General features: G+C 38.6%; 2 pseudogenes; both read left to right on the plus strand.

Moving 5' to 3' along the window:
* Nucleotides 1–3,110, plus strand: part of LOC123236630 — a 7,883-nt pseudogene extending 4,773 nt beyond the window's left edge.
* LOC123233005 overlaps nt 1–13,514 on the plus strand; it is a 190,397-nt pseudogene that overhangs the window by 110,662 nt on the left and 66,221 nt on the right.

The following is a 13,514-nucleotide window of genomic DNA, read 5'->3' on the forward strand; positions in this document are numbered from 1 at the left end:
AAAAGTTGCCAAGCTATTTATACCATTTCCTAAAGCAATAATACAATTTGGTATATAATCCCAAACAGATTGAAGAAAAAGAAAGGGATAGATAGATAGATAGACAGACAGATAGATAGATAGATGTTAATATCTATATAAGCAATGATCTTTTCCATACTCATTTCCACAAGGAAACCCAAGATTTCTGATGAGTTAAAGTGCCACATTTATTCCATTTTTTCTGATGCAGTTAAGAGTTGTGAGCAGAGAAAGACTTCCTCATTACTTCTCCCCCAACCCAAACTTCTTCCCCATTGCTTCTCACTCCATGGTCCAGAGTTTCAATTCACCCTGAAGCTTAGGATCTAGTGTGAGTAGTAGCCAAAGGTTTTAGACTTAGCCAATATTTATTGTAATATTCATGTAATTTCTTTCTTTCTTTTTTTTTACAATTATATTGGATTGTACATCATCTCAATCATACCTTAAATTATGCCTTTTTTCCACTAATTACTGTATTCAAAAGAATGATTTTATGTTAGTAAACCTTTTAACAAATAGATATATACATATCTGTATTGCCTTATTAAAATGTGAGGCTCTAGAGCTCAGAAATCATTATGCTTTTCTTTTTTGTATCCTTAGGATCCAGCAGAAGACTCAGACACATTGTTATTATTTGGTTAATTCAGTGTCTGACTCTTTGTAACCCTATTTGAAGCTTTCTTGGCGAATATGTTGGAGTGGTTTGCCATTTTCTTTCTTAGCTCATTTTACAGATGAGGAAACAGAGGCAAACAGGGTTGAATGACTTGCTGAGGATCACACAGCTAGAAAGTATTTGAGGCTGGATTTAAACTGAGGTCTTCCTGACTCCAGGCCCAGCTCTCAATCCACTGTGCCACCTAGCTGCCTAGTAATGATATATGCTTAATGACTTTATACTGATTGATGGACTGGAGAATGAGCTCTGGTATATTCTGTCTAGATGAAAAGGTTCTAGTGACAAGAAAATCTTCATTACAGACTATCTGTTAACAGAGAACAAGCCTAGCCAACATCAGTATAACATAAATATTTAACCATTTAACCATATTAAAAACTGTTACCATTTTTATTAGGTCATTTTCTTTATAAATGTATTGATTTTTAAAAAAATTTGTGAACCTCTAACCCCATTACTCCCATAAACTTTGTAAGCTTAATTGAACTATTTTGGATAGTGGGGTGATTTTGGCAAAAGCATGTGTCATGCTATTGCAGGATTATATTTGAATGTGTGGGAATATTAATGTCCTGTAAGGAATGAAGAAAATAATGGTCTCAGAGAAACACGGGAAGACTTGTGTGGACTCATGTAAAGTCAAGTGAGCAATCAAAAACTTATATAATAAACATAATATTGCAAAAACAGATAGCTTTGAAAAACTTAAGAACTATGATGTGAACCCTGGCAAGCCAGAATTCCAGAGGATTCAAGATGAAACATGCTACCCACATCCTAATAGTAACATGATAGACTTAGGATCCAGATGGAGAAATACTTTTTGGACATGGATAATATGGGAATTTGCTTTGCTTTGTTACACATTGGTAACAGGGATTTGATTTTCTATGGATGGTGGGAACAATGGAGGAAAGGAGAGAAAAATGGTGGGTTTATGTTCACCGAAATAAAGGGAAATGAAGTAATTTAATAAAATTAGCTCTTATAATACTTCCTTACTTCTCTAGAACATGACTTCTCTCTTTGTCATTTTTTCAATCATTTCTAGGACAAGTCATCCTCTTGGCAAAGAAAACTGCAGTCAAATAATAAATGAACAGCTCTTCTGTTGTAGACATTATTGTCCCATGCACCCCAAACAAGTGTCCTTTCCATTAGTCAATCTTGCTTTTCCTTCAAATAGGAATTTCAAAAGCAACTCAGTTGCTCTCATCCTCATTAATGAAACTTGAGATGATTCTCTAGTTAGCACTTAAGAGGTCTACAAGACAACTCATTTACTTTTCCCCTAAAACTTTACCTTCCTCCAAACTGGTCCATTTCTCTTGAGGATATCCAAGAAATGGGCCACTCTTGAAGAACTTCCAATCACCCTGATTTACAACCAGAGAGTCATTCTTGACTTTTGATTCTTACTTATTACAAGTATCCAGTTAGATATAGTCAAGTCTGATGGACTGTCTTTATATATCCCATATCCATTCCCTCTTGCCTCTTCACATGTCCACTGACCCAGCTGAGACTCTCATACCATCTTGCTTGGACCAGTGAGACAAGCACCCGGATTAGTTAATTCTGTGAGTAATCCTAAGGGAGGAGGGAAGTGAAATGTGAGATACAAGTTGAACTACTACCAAATTTTCTTGGAAACTGATAGAAAATAGTTATTTAAAAGTCTCTGTGATTGACCCTTTCATGTCAGTAGCTCCTAACCATAGATTGTTGCCTTTGTTTCCAATACAGCCCAAACAATCATCATTTAAATGAGGATCAATCACTCTAGAGGAGCACTCCACTCTCTCCTGAGCTCTGGACCCTGAACCTCCCATTGGAGCCAGATTCTCTGTTCCAGGGACATCTCCATCATCACCATGATGCTGGAACTGAAACCCAACTCCATTATCTGTGAATCAGGTAGGGACAGTGGCTCCCTGTCCCATGCCAGCATCTGAACGGTAGCTCCCACCAATCATGCACACCATGGAGTTCCAGCAGCAGCAAGCCCAGAAGGTGGAGAAAGAGTTCTGGAAGCACCAAGTGGACTGCTGGGTGACCGTGAGGAACCAGGATGTATTTAAGAATAGTTTTGTGTGTCCCATGTGGCTGATGCCATTTTCCTTGACATCCTCTCACCCTGGGAGGCTATTGGCTATGCCAAGGATGCCCTCAAGGTGGAAGCTTCCCCCAGGTGGTCACCTCTTTTCCTTCTTGCCCTTCATCGAGCAAGTCCAACAGACCTGACAGGCCCTGAGTGAGCATGGGTTCATCAAAATCACCACCCTGGAGATCTTGCTATAAGAGTACATTGTTCGGACACCCCTGCCCGTCCTGGGTGAGGCCCTTGAAGGAGACTGGGGGCCACACCGACTACCTGACCTTTGCCATCAAGATTCTGTTTTGATGGTGCCAATCTGGAGAGGGGAGGATGCTGGGAGTTGGAGGGAAGGGGGTGGCTGTGATGTGTGGAGTCACTCGGTTTTCCTCCTTCAGTCAGAGAATGCCTTATATAATCAGTCCTCTTAGGCCTTGACTTTTGTAGAAAAGTAACTCAGTCAGGGACTGGGCAGCCCGTGCCCAGGGTTTTTGGAAACTGAGAGGGGAATCTGGCCAAGTCCTATCTGGGGTGTTTACTCTGCATCTTTTCACCCACTCCCACCATCTTTCTTAAACCCTCCTGTGTCCCCTCTTATCCTTCTCATCCCTCACCTCCATCCCCACTTCCCCTCCCTGGCCCTGTGGCCTGGATTAAACACATTTGGATTTAGGAGATCTGTTTTTCACCACCCCACCCCACTCCCTCATCCCACCCCAGGCTCATTTCCTTGGGTTTTTATTTTTATCCTAAGGATAACAAAATTGTTCCTCTCTCTCAAAAAAAGGAGCACTCCACTTTCCTCACCACAAACAATACCAGTTAATAAACAATTGACCCTGTCAGACAGCTAAGTCCATGATTCCCTGGAAGTGGCAGTACAGCTCTGCAAAATATTGTTCCTCCTTCCATCCCAGCCAATATTAAGGTTATCCCTGAAAGTAATCATCTAGCAATTGCTTTTCTCAATGCTGTAGCTTCTACTCAAAAGCCTATAGCAGCACCCTAGTGCATCCTTATCTTGGCACTTCACTGCTTCCACAGCTATTGTTAATCTAATTGTCCAGATTTATTTTGTATTATCCATCCTTCCCAAATGGTATATTCTTGCCAAATCATTCTTCTAGCTATATTATCTCCCACCCTCCTCTCTTTGCACAGACTGTCTCCCAAGCTTGAAAGGCATTACCAACCTATCTTTTGCAATGAGATTCTGTAAGTTCCTTCAAGATCTACTTCAGATGCTTTCTCCTCCCCAAAATCTTTTTTTCTGGTCCCTCAATTACTAGTACATTTTCTTTTCTCTAATTATCTTCTACTTGTGTACCTATGGATTTGCTGTATCCCTCTAGTAGAATGTAAGCTCTAAGAGGAAAGGAACTATTTCCTTTCAAGGAGTCATTCATCATCTATTTATCTCCTGGGTCTAGCAGAATGCCTATTTCATAATAAGTACTCAAGTTCTCATTAACTTAATGGTTTATTTCTATCTTTGCATCCCCAGAGTGTAGTATGATACTTTACACATAGTAAATTCTTCATAACTATTTGTTCCCATTGTTGAATTTCTTCTTTGGCTACCAAAGTTTTTTTTTTTAAACCCTTACCTTCCATCTTGGAGTCAATACTGTGTATTGGTTCCAAGGCAGAAGAGTGGTAAGAGTAGGCAATGAGGGTCAACTGACTTGCCCAGGGTCACACAGCTGGGAAGTGTCTGAGGCCAGATTTGAACCTAGGACCTCCCATCTCTAAGCCTGGTTCTCAATCCACTGAGCTGCCCCCTGGCTACCAAAGTTTTTGACAAAACAATCAATGCATGTTTGACATTGCGAATGGTGGTATCACAGAGCCCTTGACTCATACCATCAATGACTTAGGATTCTATTTCACCACGACTCCTGGATAAGTTATTAGTCTTAAGTCATTATGTCTAAACCCCACAATGCAAGCAGCTAGAATCCAAAATCCCAAATCTGTGCCCTTTACCCTGGAGAATGATGCAGCCATGTTCTTGAAATCCAATTGCAGGAGGTTGCCAATGATGGGAAGAGGAGTGGGACCTGGTGGAAGCTTCCCTCTTTTGATTCCATGGCTCCATAGAGATAAGATCATCAGAAAAAGGACACATGCCAGGAGAGTAGTTGTGATGAGTCCCCAAGGCTCCATTGCCCTGAGTGATGGTTCTATAACTTTCAAAGGTATCAGCTCAGGCTTTTATAACCAGTGGTAGAGGACAAGAGGTGGGACTGCTCAGCCAATAAGGAATAGTTCATGTAGGCAAACAGGGTTTGTTTTCTATTAAAATAGTTCAGCAACCAAGAGATTATTAAGAAAATGCTCATGTATTTGTTGCTTTGGAATCTGTCCCAGAACTTACTCTGGCACTAAACTGCATAGGGAAAGTGGTGGTGGGAAAGTACTTTGTCCAGATTAACTTGTTGAGGCTCAAAAGCCTGGAATAATCACATTTCTGTTGGCTTCCACATTCCTATTGAGCTAGGGAGAGAGCCAATATCCAAATTCATCCTGAGAGGAGGGGATTATTGAGTCCAGATCGTCAGATCCTGTGCGCTTGACTTCCTAGTTCACAGATTAATTATAATCTCCATGTCCCCTGAGCTACATTGGGCTTAATTAAGCTCTTCACCAAGCTCGTTCTTTTTCCAGTTTGCAGAAAATTCTTGTGTGAAAGGAAAATTGTTTTAATATTGCTTTTATATTATTGATCATAAACCAAGTGATTACATACAATAATTTAGATAAGGAACTGCAAGTATGATTTCTAGGGACAGTTAGTAAACTAAATGTGTATGCGTTAATTATATCAATGCAGTAGTAAACATGAGAAAGGATGAAGTTTGGTATATTTGAATATTATAGCAGCTAAATATATTAGAGCTTCTGCTGGAGGAATAAAAGTGTTAGGTGTGTGTAGTTATCTAGAGAAGTTGAACCCTATACAGAAGGAGCTGGGTTCCTTGGGAATGCTGAACGTACAGCGGAGCTGATGAGATCCTACACAAACAACCTTGGCATGTCCAGGTTTGTTTGATCGTTGGAAGTTTTATGCCAACTATACGCTCCCCAATGTATTGTGGCCAAGAAAGGTTACTTTGACCCAAGTAGTGTGATAAGTTCTGGAAGATTAATTAACTTTTCTTATTTTAATCTCGTACTGGACTTAGCACTTCATATCAAATGTCCCAAAGCCTCATTACCAAAGTCCATCGCACGTTTCTTAGCATCCTATGTACCTTCAGCCCTGCTGATACTTGTGCTAATTAACTGTCAAATACCTTTAAAACATACTGTTGGGCATCTAAAGGGAGTCTTTGCCATAGATTGGGTGTGGTGAGATCTCCAGCTTTAACTTAACTGATTAGAGTTTAGATCTCCAGCTCAGAATTATGATTTCTTTATTTCTAACAGTTTGTTGACCTGTTAGAACTGAGAAAAGGATTTAAGATTCTGAGATCCCTTGGGAAAAAAGTTGTGGGGATAGGAGGGGAGGCAGAGTCAAGATGGTGGAGTAGAAGCAGAAAAGCTAGAAACCACCTTGGAAATCCTCTCAAACCAATCTTAAAATAACTCCCCCAAATGAATGCAGGAATGAAAAAATGCACAAGGAAAGGGGGTGAAGCAATTGTCATGCAGAGAACAACTTGAGAGAAAGGCAGAGAAATTATCTGGGTTTCTAGGGTGAGAGAGGAGCACAGCCAAGCAGGAGGCTATAATAATAATAATAAGGAGTAAGGAGCAAGCCAAGAGCAAGCCTCTCCCACTCCCATCTACTTACTGGTCCAGTTTCTGAACTTGGACTCCAGCCAACATCCACTCCTTGAGACTCCACCTAAGCCAATGGTGGTGGGCACAGCTTGTAAAATTTCAAGCAAACCATCAGTGAAGTCCAGAATTCTAGCCCCAAGCAGTCTGTGCTGAGCTCCTGATCTGTGAGGGCCCACTCAGTCCAGGATCTCAGTTTGGGAGTGTGGTGAGGATCTAAATCGCAGTTTGGGGGCAGTCTGTGAGGCACTCTAGTCCAATGTAGACCCAGAGATGGGCCACTGTATCCCCAGCAGGGGAAGTCCCCAGGGTGCTGGCTTCTGGGAGCCCAGGCCTGGCTGACCCTTGCCTAAGTTCAAGGTGGAACCCCAGGGCAGGGAAGTCTGAGGTGTGCTGGACCTGAACAACCCCAGAGTGAGACCAAAAGCCCACATCTAAGACTGAGGCTAGAATTTGAACCATCAGCAATCTCAAGGGGTAATTGAATCTGGCGTGGTAGGTGGTTCTCTCCCATTTGGTTCTCTCCAGAGATCTATACTATCTAGCTTACCTAAGATTTTATTTATCTTCTTGGCTTCTTTATTATTTATTTTTAGTTTGATTTTTCTGCTTCTGAAAGAAGATTAAAATTCTCCACTATTATAATTTTGTTATCTATTTCTTCCTATAACTCTTTAGCTTTTCCTTTAGAAATTTGGGTGCTATAACAGTTCTTCCAATGTGCTCTCTGTCCTGATTTCTCATGGCACATTGTGTTACCTTTAAAACTATAAATATCTTTGGGCAAGCCAAATATAGGAAGCTCGGATCCTTGTACCTTACATGAAAGCAAAAGGTTGTGAAGAGAGAAATGTGTTCCATATCAATCCAGGGGTAAGACCAGTAAGAGTGAAAGGATCTTTGCCCACTATTTTGAAACATTCTGAGATCTGATGTACTCCTAGCTAGAATGGGGCAGGTCATTCATGTTGGTCTGTGAGATAGATAGGTTCATCCTCTGCGTTAAGTGTGAGAGAGTCAGCATAGACTAAGGATGATTAGAAAGTGTGTTGCACCAAAGATTGATACAAGAAAAGGCACCAGCCCTGAAAGATCATGGTCAAGAAGGCTATGGTTCACAAGAAATTCAGGAATGTAAAAAGGAACAACAAATCTGAGGAAAAAGGAAAAAATGGTGGGATGGGCCCTAGATCAACGAGGATAGAAAGAAGCCTGGACTTATAAATGCCTACTTTTCTGCCATTTTTTTTTTCTCAAGAACAATATACTTCAAGGTGGGAAAAGAATAAGCATAGTGAAAAGATCAGTGTAGGCATTATTTTAGGAGATAGGAAAATGGTCCCCCTAATTTGTTTAAAATGAGGTCAAGCATGCAGTATCTGACAATCTGGACAATATGATCGTGTCCTCTCAGGATAACTTTACACATTTGGTCTTTCTCTAGCTCAATACACACAGATTAGCCAACAGGATTTTGGTTGTTGAATACCTGTGACTCTGATGACCTGGGGAAAATACTTCTCTATCTTCACTTTCCCTATGCATTTTATTGCTACATTGAGGTCAGGGACAAATCCCAAAGCAATAAATCTGTAGACATTTCCTTAATAACCTCCTGATTTCTAATGAAGCTAATGGAAAACAAATCCTGATTATCTACTGGGACCAGCCCTTTATTGACTGGGCAGCTCTGCTCCTTCTTTTGCACCAATGATTATAAAACCCTAGCACCTGAATTGGCTCCCCTGACAGTTATGGGACAGCCTCTCAGGGCCTATCCTTGGGGTCTTACTATATCTACCATAGCTTGTGTCTTTTTCCTGTTCATCTTGTTTTTGTGGAACAAAGGATTCAACATTGGAAAACTCCTCTCTTCCTATCATTGACAATGTCCTGGGACTGGATTTCAAGAATATCACTGAATCATCATCATGGGTAATGGGGCTAGATTTGCTATTTGGGGCCTCAATACTTGGAGAGTGTAAAGATATACAAATGTTTCACATGAATAATTGAAGCAGGAGTTATAGTGATTTAAAGTCCCAGGTCATAGATGAGTCAAGAGGTCTACAAGTGACATCTCCACTATCCTTGATGTAAGGCTTTCATTGGTTGTTTTAGCAAAAAAAAATGGTAGCAAAAATTCACCAATAAGATAAAATATTTGTTAGGAATTTACTTTCTATAGCATCATACAGGGGACCAAAAAATCAGGGTTCAAAATGAAGATGTGAGAGTTATATAGCTAAGGACAAGATGGTCGAATGATATGAAATAATCATATTTGATTATTTTCCCCATTAAGTGGGGAGTTGAAGAAATCTATTTTCCATCATGTATTGCCAGAAGTATGCAAATTCATAGAAACAAGAATCCTATAGTAAAAGGATTCTTAACCTTTGATCTTTATTCTTAAAAATATTTTTATAATTATCCATATAATTTATCACTAATGTATGTATACACCAACAATGTATCATAACTATACAAATTATCATACAATTTATCACCATACAAAAATATCCATATGATTTGTTCCCTTTATAATTCTGAGCATTTTTTGGATGCACCTTTAAAATACGATTTTGAGAAAGGGGATGCATCCCTAGACTTCCTCAGATGCTGTGCCAAGGGGGTCATGATATGAAGAAGGTAAAAAAAAACACCACCCTGCTAAAGACAATTACAAGTAGAATGCATGTTAAGAACTACCCATCTCAAACCCTTCACATTCTAAATTGAGAAACTGAGGCACAGAATGGGAAGTGATTTGAGCAACATCAGAAGAACTCCTGGACAGGAGTGTAATTGTTCTACATGGATGCCTATCATACCCTTAAATTCATAGTTTAGATGATGATCTTCATGAGACTCTAAGACTTAGAGAATTCATTCAAATAACTGCTGAGGAGCTTTCAAGGTTGACATTCTGGACATTTCCATGTTATTACTCTTGGGATTAGCCTTCCCATGTCACTGTTCTTGGAATGAATCTTGCCATGTTCTAACTTTTAAAATTCTTTCCATGTCAGAGCTCTGGGTCTTATGTCTTTCCATGTTCATTCTCTGATGAACTTTTCCATGTTAGTATTTTAGGGCTAATATTTCTATATTAGTGTTCTGGGGGTGTGCCATCTTATTTTGGTGCTCTGGGGAGGAGACTTTCCAAACTTATCTAGACTGACCTTAAGTAAAAACAGAAGGTGCATCACCACACTGGTCTCAGAGTTGGCTCCCAATTCAAGTCCAGATGGTCACTCCAAAATCTTTCTGCCTTGGTATGACTTGCCACCGCTTAGGCTAGTATAAAGGTGCTAGATAACTTAACACATGTTCTTCAGCTTTTGAAAGCTCCACTGTCCACCTATGTTATATTGTTAGTTCCATCATCCAAACTTCAGCACACACATACCTTACATTTCACTGTAAGGAGGTAGGCAAAGGCAGAGGGGCATTACAGAATCTAATGCTTCTCATTCCTAAATACATTCCCAACTGTGCTCCACTATGAAATTCTATCCCACATAGGGAACTCGTTCTCCAGATATTCTTTAACATCTTGGCAGGGAACAAGAATATGTACAAAAGTCCAAGGATCTTCCCTGAGAAAATTCTGATGGACTCCTGAGAAAATAGGAGAGCTTCCAAGTCTCCACAACAAAAAGAATCATTGAAATTCAATCTGTTCAAGGTCAGGGAGCTCCCCTCAAAGTCATAAGGAGTGCAGAATCACTGTAGCCATTATGATCATGGGGTAGAGAATGGAGTTGTGGGGGCAAGAAAGCAGCAGCTGTTTCCAAGAACACTAATGAGGGCATCTCTGACATTCAGAGCTTGCCCATTAGCAGATAGAAAAAAGGAGTGTGCTGAGCTGAAATGAAGCTAAAACAGATGCCTAAAACATAACTGTAGTCACATAGGCACTTAAGTCAACAAGTATTTATGAAGTACTCACTGTATGTTAGACACAGTGTTATGAACCTGAAATAAAAAGAAGTAAATAGTCCCTGATTACAAGGAACTGACATGTTATTGGAAGAGACAACCTGTAAAAGACTTGGTATATTATATATATATTTATATATAAAATGTGTGTCTATATCTGTGTCTCTCTATATCTATATGTGTGTTTATATAAAGAGTGACAGAGAGAGAAGACAGACAGAGAGAATAGAAAGCAACCTTAGGAAGAAGGGCATTAACAACTCTCCAGTACAGAAAAGACTTCTTGCCTGAGGTAAGATTTGAGCAGAGTCTTTGGGGGTGGGGAGTGTCTTAGTTACTTAGAAAATAAAGTATTCTAGACATGGAGAGAGAGCCAGGAAAAAGTTTCAGAAATGAAAGATTAAGTATTTCAAGGATGTTGTGAAACTCAAATTAAATAAAGGATATAAAACACTTTGAAAAGCTTAAACCCTCTATAAATGCCAGTTATTATTGTTGTTCAGTCTTTTCAGTCATTTATGAATGTTTGTAATTTTATTTGTCATTCTTCTGGGAAAGTTACTAAAGTGGTTTGTCATGTCTTTTCTAGCTCATTTTACAGATGAAGAACTGAGGCCAAAAGAGTTGAGTGACTTACCAAAGTCATACAGATAGCAAGTGCATGAGTTTAGATTTGAAATCAGGAAAATGAATCTTCCTATCTCCAGGTATGACATTTTAATTCTGCACATAAGCAGTACAGAATCATAGCACCACCTAGCTGCCCAGTTATTTTTGTTATTAGCTTGAATCTTTAGACCATTAATTTTGTGATTTAATTTCCTTAGCTTTCTATTGTATTCTTGCTGAGTTCAAGCCTACTTTATAGAGTATTAGAGAGATGTACTGGTAGGTGTTTAATAACCAGGTTCTGAAGGTAGTCAAAGATGTTTATAAACATACTTTTAAAATTTAATCCATGTTGCCAACATTTTCTCCATCACTTAGTTAAGTCTGTACAATCAAACAAACACCAAATTAAGCCTTGATTTGTAATCATTGGAACAATCTGGTACTAGCTAAGAAATAGAGTGCCTAATCAGTGGAATAGGTTAAGTAATCAATATATGGTAGTTAATGACCAGAGTAATTTAGTGTTTGTTAAACACAATAATCCCTCCTATTGAGGGAGGAACTCACTTTTTGGCAAAAAAAATGCTGGGAAAATTGGAAAACAATAGGGCAGAAACTATGTATAGCCCAGCATCTCAAACCATACACCAAGATAATATCAAGATGGATACTTGATCTAGTAATAAATGATGATTAGGGAAACATGGAAAAATTTGCTTATCAGCTTATGGATAGGGTAAGAATTTTTGACCAAAAAAGACATTGAGAGCACAATGAAAAATGAAATACATAATTTTGATTAAACAAAAAATTAAGTTTCTGTACAAAGAAAACCAATCAATATTAGAAAGGAAACAACAAATTGGGTAGAAATTTTTATTGCAAGGATCTCTGACAGAAGCCTTATTTCTCATATATATAGAATACTGAGTCAAATTTATAAGAATGCAAAGGATTCCCTAATTGATAAGTGGTCAAAGAACATGAAGAGGCAGTTCTCAGAGAAAGAAATCAAATCTATAGTCATATGAGAAAAAATGTTCTAAATCAATACTGATTAGAGAAATGTAAATGAAAACAACTCTGAGATACCGATTTATACCTATCAGCTTGGCTAATATATCCAAAAAGTAAAAATGAAAAATGTTGGAGGGGATGTAGGAAAATAGGAATACTAGTTCATTGTTGGTGGAACTGAGAGAACCATTTTGGAGAGCAATAGAGAACTATATCAGAAGGGCCACAAAGCTAAACATACCTTTTGATCAAGCAATACTACTACTGGGGTCTGTATCTCAAAGAAATCACAGATAAGGGGAAAGTGCCTACTTTCACAAAAATGTTAGTGGCTCTCCTCATAATGGAAAAGATTTGAAAAATGAGGGGGTGCCCATCAATTGAGGAATGGTTGAATATGCTCTGGCATATAGTTATAATTGAATACTAGCATGTCACAAGAAATGATAAACAGGATGACTTCAGGAAAAACTGGAAAGACTTCTATAAACTAATGGAACATGCCAGGAGAAAAGTATGTAGAGTAACAGAAATATTATATGATGATTGACTGTGAAGGACAATCAGCAAAATAATGTCCCTAAATACCCCCATTTGATTCAGGATAAAAACTATCCACAACCAAAGAAGGAACTGTTGGTTATAGATCACAGCACATCATTTTTCACTTTATTTCCTTTAGTGAGGTGGGTTTTTTTTTTTGTATTTGTGATGTGTGACTTCTGCCATGCAGTGGGGAATATGGAAATAGGTATTGCATGTAAGTATTGGTATAACGTATCAGAGACCATTTACTATCTCAAGGAAGGGGAAGAGGAAAGAAGGAAGAGAATATGAATCTTTAAAAAGTCAGGAAAATTGTAAAAAGTGTTTCTACATGCAATTAAAAAAATTTAAGTGTAAAAATTAGATAGAACTGGTTGGTTCACAGGTGACAATACTGATAGGAAGAATGGGAGGGGAGAGATGGAATCAGATCTATCTTTCTTATGTATAAATTTGATCTTGTTGACATATTGATCTTTATGGTTAGTTGATATTGATAGGCTAATGCTATCAGGGAGCTCTAGTGGAAGGTGGTTGATAAACTTGCTGGGCACAGTTTAATCCAACAATATTATTTATAATTAAGAGAAAGGACAAGGACAGGATAAAAGGTAGAAATAAAATAGGATCTATTAAATCTAACACTAAGATTTCTAACTATACCCCCCCAAACCCTCTGTCCTGCAAGGGACTGCTTCGTGTTCATTAGAGTGAACCTATACTGATCTACTCTTACTATCTAAGGATTAAATCTATTTAACTAAAGGTATCCTAATAGATGATCTTAAATTTTTATACTTCCCCTTTATT

The sequence above is a fragment of the Gracilinanus agilis genome, chromosome 2 (assembly GCF_016433145.1).
Source record: "Gracilinanus agilis isolate LMUSP501 chromosome 2, AgileGrace, whole genome shotgun sequence".
Taxonomy (NCBI): Eukaryota; Metazoa; Chordata; class Mammalia; order Didelphimorphia; family Didelphidae; genus Gracilinanus; species Gracilinanus agilis.